General features: G+C 34.8%; 1 non-coding gene across 1 annotated transcript; it reads left to right on the top strand.

Moving 5' to 3' along the window:
• The first annotated feature begins 1,287 nt into the window (after window positions 1–1,287).
• On the top strand, window positions 1,288–1,394 carry LOC131179701 (small nucleolar RNA R71). The gene has a single exon (XR_009148588.1). It is a non-coding gene; the product is annotated as a small nucleolar RNA R71 (small nucleolar RNA).
• Window positions 1,395–7,169: the final 5,775 nt, after the last annotated feature.

The raw sequence follows: 7,169 nt of genomic DNA, 5'->3' as shown, positions 1-7,169 counted from the left end.
GCAAAACTTGATTTTCTAAATAATAGAAAAAGCTTTAGAAGTTGTTCAAGGGCTGCCATAGGTGAACTTGGTATGGATAAGCTAGAGGGACAACATCTGGTGTCCTGAAGACACATCCGAAAGGCACAAATACACTGCAGTGCATCAAGAGGTTAGTGTATTTATTCTTGATCTAATCTAGGGTTCTAAAAATTAATCTGATTAATTCTAAAATCTTAAATGGCAAATACAGATCCAAAAACATATTAAAAGTGTTTTAATATATTGTTTATCATTGAAATCAAATATATAAAAATAAATCTTGCATGATGCATGTGACCCTAGGTGAAAATTTTTGAATTCAATGGCATAAACTTGTGTTTTTCATGCTTCTGCTCCTTTACAGTATTTACCTCAACTTCAGGAACTTCAGACTTTTTTTCTCCTTGCTTCTTCTTTTTCATTGCCTCATGTGGAGTCTAGTTATCAACTTCTTTCCCACTCTGCAACACTATAGCACTCGCGTTTTCTCTAGGGTTCATGACTGTTTGTGATGGAAGCCTTCCAGAACCATGAGCTTCAAGTCTGCTCACAGATGAAGCTAATTAACCAATCTACCTCTTTATGTTTTGAATGCTATTTCTGGTCTCCTATTGAAACTGTTGGGTATTGTTAGCTAAGGCCTTAACAATTTCATCAAGTGACATACCTTAATTTGAGGGAGGCAGAGGCAGTTGATTCACTTATCTCTACTGTTGGTATTGATTTTGCAAAGGTTGATTCCAATAACTCAAATTGGGATGATCTCGCCATCCTGGATTATAAGTATTAGAAAAGGGATCATACCTGTGTTGTGGCTGTCTATAATTTCCTACTACACTAGCATGTTGCATTGATTCATCCTCTTGTAATGCAGGACACATGTCAATAGTATGACCCGAACCCAAACAAATCCCACATACAAGAGGATGTCTTGTAATGCAGGACACATATCAATAGTATGACCCGAACCCAAACAAATCCCACATACCTTAACAGTTTGCATATTCCCTACAGCTAACTGCCTCACCAAAGAAGTTAAATCAGAAATTTGTTTCTCAAGGTTAGATGTACTTACCTCATAACCTTCTTAGGTGCATGATCCATTCTCATGCCAAACTGCTGAGAGTTTGCTGTTATATTAGCAATTAGCCTCCTTGCTTCTTCTGGTGTCTTATTAACCAAAGCCCCTCCACTGGCAGCATCTATCATATTATGGCCCATTGGTAGAAATTCCTCATAGAAAACTGAATCAACAGTTGCTCACTGATTTGATGATGTGGACAGCTTGCACACAGTTTCTTAAATCGTTCCAAATACTCATACAAACTCTCTCCACTGTACTGCCGCATACCACAAATTTCTTTTCTTATGTTGGTTACATGGAAAGCAGGACAATACTTCTCCAAAATATCTATTTCATCCCATTCCATGAGTTGACAGATCCGAAAGGAAGGTAATACAACCAATCCTTAGCTGCGCCTTCCAGTGAGAAAGGGAAAGCTCGAAGCTTGATTTGATCCTTTGAAACTCCTTAAAGTTTCATGCTAGAACACACAATATGAAATTCTTTTAAATGCTTATGTGGATCCTCACCTGCAAGACCATGAAACTTAGGCAATAAATGGATTAGTCCAGGTTTCAACTGAAAAGCAACATTTAAAGAAGGGCATTGAATACACAAAGGCTGTTGGTTTAGATTAGGAGCAGCCAACTCTTTCAAGGTTATAGCAGCTATGGTTTCATTTTCAAAATTTGAATCTAAATCCGAATCCAAACTTAACTCCATTGGAGATTGGACTCCTTCAGATGTACTCGGAATTTGCTTAGCCTACTTAGCCAAATTTCTCAACTGTTTAGCTATTTTTTCTACTTCTGGATTAAAGATCAACTCACCAGATTGAAAAGTTCTTGTCATAAATAAAAAGAATTCAAAGTAAAAATAAAAAATGCCTCAAAACCCTATAAAACAATGGAATTTGGCCTCAAGACGGTAGGGCCTTCAATCCTCTTGATCAAAACGTCGTTTCCTTCAAAATAGGTATGGGCCACCCTCCTAATTCTACTGAAATTCATAATGAATAGTAACACCGTAATTTTTTTTTTTGAAATTCTGAAAACAACAACAACTCACAAACAAACTTAATAACAGAATATCCTAACACCAAAAACATGAATTCTAATAAAGCTCAATCCCCGGGAACGGCGCCAAAATTCTTGATGGTTCTCGATTCCACCAGAAATTAAATTAACTGAAATTACCAACTATAAAATATTTTTTGCAGTAAGTGGTAAATCCAGGTCGAACCCTAGAGACTGAACTATTAAAATTTCGTGCACTTATGTAATGGAAAAAGAAACAAAGGTTGGGGGGGGGGGGTAATTCACAGTCCAAAGAAAAAATCAGAAATCAAAAATTAAGAACTAAAATTAAATATGAAACTCTCAAATTAAACTAACTTCAGTCCAAGGTAATTCGCATTCCAATGCATTGATTCGATCATAGATAAAAGAAACACAATTATATCTTATTGAATACTTAACGTAGATTTACCAAACAGCGAGGTAAACCCCTAACTTCCCTATACTCATCAATTCGAGCCCAGCACTCTTATTGACTCTAATTATTAACTGAATTGGTATTAAGCAATCCTCATCAAATTAATAACTGCTTTAAGAATAGGAAGCAGTTAAGCTGAACAACAATTTATAAAGCATAAATCATTTAATTCACCCCTATTATTTCCTTAGGTTATTATCAAAAACTTAGATCATAATTAATAAAACCTAATTACTACTCCCGTTCAATCTTACACAACAATTACGGATTATGAAGATGAACTGGCAATTGATCACATCAAACAATTAACTAATAGGCCTTTTCAGCAAATAATTCAATAGATCAAAGACAATGAAATTAGAAAATAATAGATGTTCAAAAAGACATAAATTAAATTAAGAACCTGATCTCACAAATCACGTATAAGAACTAGAATCCTTTGAATTGAATTAAAAACTTAGCCACTCATGTTCATGGCTTACAGAAAAAAAAAAATAAAGAAGAAATCTAAAAAGAGAATGGAGAACGAAGGTCTGAATTGGATGTGTTTTAGCTGCTGCCCAAAGACGCATTTATAATCAAAAACCTAATCCCAAAGATGGGAACCAAACTAGGAAAAGTTTTGAAATTCAAAAGATAGATTTTCAGCCTACATTCACATCTCTGAAATCAAGACCAATTTTCGGCAACATCCTTTTCGAATATGTCTCTGCCCTCTTCAGAAAACTTGTAGCCCTATTTATTAGCTTTCCAAGGGTACTCATTTGCCAAAATCTGAGGTCTACAGCTCAAGTTATGGCCCAAAAACCAAGACTAGTTCAGACAAACTGTTCAGCCCATAGCGACGACTTCATTGCCATTTTTGACAATTAAAATGGCCTTATCTTGCTTCCAGCCCTTCATAGAAGTTGTAGAGGTGGCTCTTAAGGTTCAATTGGGCTTAGGCTTGCTTCATTTGGACTTCTAGAACTCCAAATACAAAATAAATACTGAAACTGGTCATGACAATCAAGTGTAGGCTTTTGCAATAGATCCATAGCTCATTTTGTCAAACTTGGAGACTGATTTGGGCTTTGGTCCCTCTTTATCATTTGAAGTGCTCTATCTTAACTTTTCAATGGATTAAACAACAATCAATTTGGAGGCCCACAACTATAGAAACACCTGAAAAATACAGTAAAGGTCAAATGCTAAAAATTTCTCCATTTAACACAATTATTCCAACAACTATCTAAAAATATTTCTAAATGATAAATATACTTTAGTCAACTGAATTATGCATAAAAACATACTAGAAACACTAAATGTGATGGGAGTAAAATTAATAAATTATGTACTTATCAAATTCCCCCACACTTATTCCATGCTTGTCCTCAAACATGACTTAAATTCTCAATCAACTCCACTTAGAAGTTCCTTAACTTCACCTTATCACAACATTTTCTAACAAAAGATTAAAAGTTTGAAAGAAGAGGCAAGTAAGGTAATAACCATTATAACAAATTCTATCAACACCATACCAATATATCAATAATTTTTCTAATATAAAATAAAAGACTTGAAATCAATTAAGCTCACACAATTAAAGTTCCATAAAATTTTAAATTAATACACACCAAAACACAAGGCTAATTTATGAAGGCACAACAATTATAGCTCTTTGGAAATCTTAGGGGAGATTTTTTTTTTTATTTTGAAATTGGTACTTCTCTCTTGTCATAGTTACTACTTTTTTTTTTTTTTCAATCGTCACCTTCAGAAAAGTACCTTGCTCATATCCTAGCTAGCTTTTGGCCTGAGAATCGACATGGGGTTCATGAAAACCCCTGGTTAGTTTGCTTAATTAAAATAGCAGAGCAATTTGGAAGTTCAATATTTTATTTCCCCCAATTTATGCATCTACATATTATAAATTGCCCTGATAGATTAAACAAAGTTCTGAAATATGTATGATACTAGTTTAAAGCACACATAACTAATCATTTCACCATTAAATCAAGCCTAAATGATTTATACAGAAAAAACTGCTATATGGTATGGAAAAGAGGGAAAATCCATCATTAAAGTTACTATTACATTGCCTAAAATCTCAAAAATTCAACCTAAAATAGAAAAGTCATTTCAAGGATAAAGCACTTCTCTCCGAGAGTTAATATAGAATCATGAATCATGCTTATAAGAACAATTTTTTATAAACAATTAAAAAGATTGCAGTAATAAATTTCTCCTCCCCCACACTTAAAACTTACATTATCCCCAATGTAAAGCCTAAATGCAAAAGAAAAGAAAAAATGCTAGAAAATAAAATAAAATAAGGAAAAGAAAAAAAATCTGATTTGCCTAACAAGCCACCCATGGGTTGCCTCCCAAGAAGCACTTTTTTTTTTATCATCGTTAACTCAACATGGCAAAGCTTCTTAAGCTACTGAATGCTCCTGAAACCCCTCATAAAATGGCTTGAGTTCATGACCGTTGACCTTGAACACTTTGTTAGTTCCTAAACTTTGAATTTCAACTACACCATAAGGAAACACATTAGTAACAACAAATGGTCCAATCCAATGAGAATGCAACTTACCAAGCATCAGCTTCAATCTGGAATTATATAATAAAACTTTTTGCCCAATCATAAACTGCTTTCTTAGTTTATCATGGAATGCCTTTGTCTTTTCTTTATAGATCCTAGAATTCTCATAAGCCTTCAGGTGAATTTCCTCTAATTCATGCAATTGTGATTTCCTTTCTAACTCATCCTCCATACTTAACTCAAAATTATCCTGCACAAATGTATCAAATAGAAAAGACAGAATGATTATCAGCAGGATACTTCATGGCATTAAAGATATTTGTAGCAACTCCGTACATTCTACTGTTCCGATGACCAGTGTCGGTCCGGACAGCTAGAATGTCCGAAAAAATATTTAAACTAAAGTGAGGAACCATAATTAACTCAAATATTAATAAGAAAAATTTAGTAAAAATTTTAGAAATAAAATACAACTAAGTCAAATGAGCCGGTGCCCAAGCGATGGGTAACCCAGTGGGAAGTTGCGGTTCTCGCAACTAGGAGCCCTAGACCCGGGGAAAAATTCATAAAATAATTTTTGGTACTCCAGAGAAGGGTCATTAAGGTTCCTATGGCATTAGAATGCCAAGAAAATATTTAGAAAAATTTTTCAATCGGTACAGACAATTTTGACCCGTTAAGCCAAACGGAGGGCATTTTGGTCATTTCGCCTTCAGAGATGATTTTTGGCTGACTTGTCCAGTTAAGTAAATAATTATTATGACATAAAATATGAATAAATAATGCTAAAAATTAAATTGAAATTTGGTAGAAAAGAAAAGAAAAGAAAAATGAAGGAAATTAGGGATAATGACATCACATGATGTCATTTACATACCCTCCACCAATCACCATTCAACAAGCCTTCTTAAAACAATTAAAAGAGACAAAATGGACCCAAAAATTCTGGTGTTTTCTCCTTCTTCTTCAGCCAGCCGTGAGTTTCTCCTTCTTCCTCCATAACTCTCATTCTCTCATACCTTCAATCTTTGATTTCTCACCCCAAAACCCTTAGGTCCCTTCACTAAAATTTGTCACCCAACCTTGCTAGAGTGTTTGGCAGCCAAGAAAACAAAAGAAAGTGGAAGAAAGTGAGGTGTGAACAAGCTTAGAAAATCACCAAAGAGGTTAGTGCCATAACTTTTGCTTTTACATCTTTTCTAATCATGAATTTGAGCTAAGTTAAGTTAAAAATTTGACAAAAATTGAATAAATGAAGCATGGTTATATTCCATGAAGTTTTGGCAGCCTTGACATGAGTTAGGGTTAGGAGAAATCTTTGGTTTAAAGTGACATATTGCTGCCCCTCTTATAAATTATATGATTAGTATAGCAAATTAGGAGTGGGATGCATGAATTGGAGCCTTGGTCAATTAGGGTTAGGGTTTTGGAGAGAAACTTGGACTTTGCTCATGAAATGGTGAGTGAACATTCTAATGGTCAATTAGTGACCATTTGAGGTAAGTTGACCATAATTTGAAGTGAATTAGGGTATTACAAAATGAATTGGTATGCTGCCTAGTAAGGGCAGCAGGTGAGGCTGTGAGTCCAGCCTGTTTGGACTGCCATAACTCTGGCTGTGTAGGTTCAATTGGTGTTTGGCTAATTGGACATGAAACTAGACACATAATGGCACAATGTTGGTGAAGAAACCATGCCCAAAAGACCAAAGCAAGTGGACCAAAAACTGGCCCCAATCCGGATGTCCTGCAACCAGATTCTGCAGAATGACCAAATGAACAGTAATTGTTCATTTGGCCATAACTCATTGTAGAATGGCCCAATTGACCTGAACTTTTTACAGCAACAATTTACGATATAGACCAACAACTTTCATGAAGAAACCTATCCCAAATTATGATCAGAACCTATCCAACAAGGCAGTTGCAGTCACTATTCATTGCATTGTAGATATGGTTAGTTCTGCAATTTTTCAATTCGGCCAGCTGTGTTTTTGGACCATAACTGGAGCTACAAAACTCCAAATGAAGTGATTCAAAAAAAGAAATTCAACTAGACAAAATA

The sequence above is a fragment of the Hevea brasiliensis genome, chromosome 4 (genome assembly GCF_030052815.1).
Source record: "Hevea brasiliensis isolate MT/VB/25A 57/8 chromosome 4, ASM3005281v1, whole genome shotgun sequence".
NCBI classification, from domain to species: Eukaryota; Viridiplantae; Streptophyta; class Magnoliopsida; order Malpighiales; family Euphorbiaceae; genus Hevea; species Hevea brasiliensis.
The sequence above is the reverse complement of the archived record's forward strand: the minus strand, read 5'-3'. Positions and strand labels throughout refer to the sequence as shown.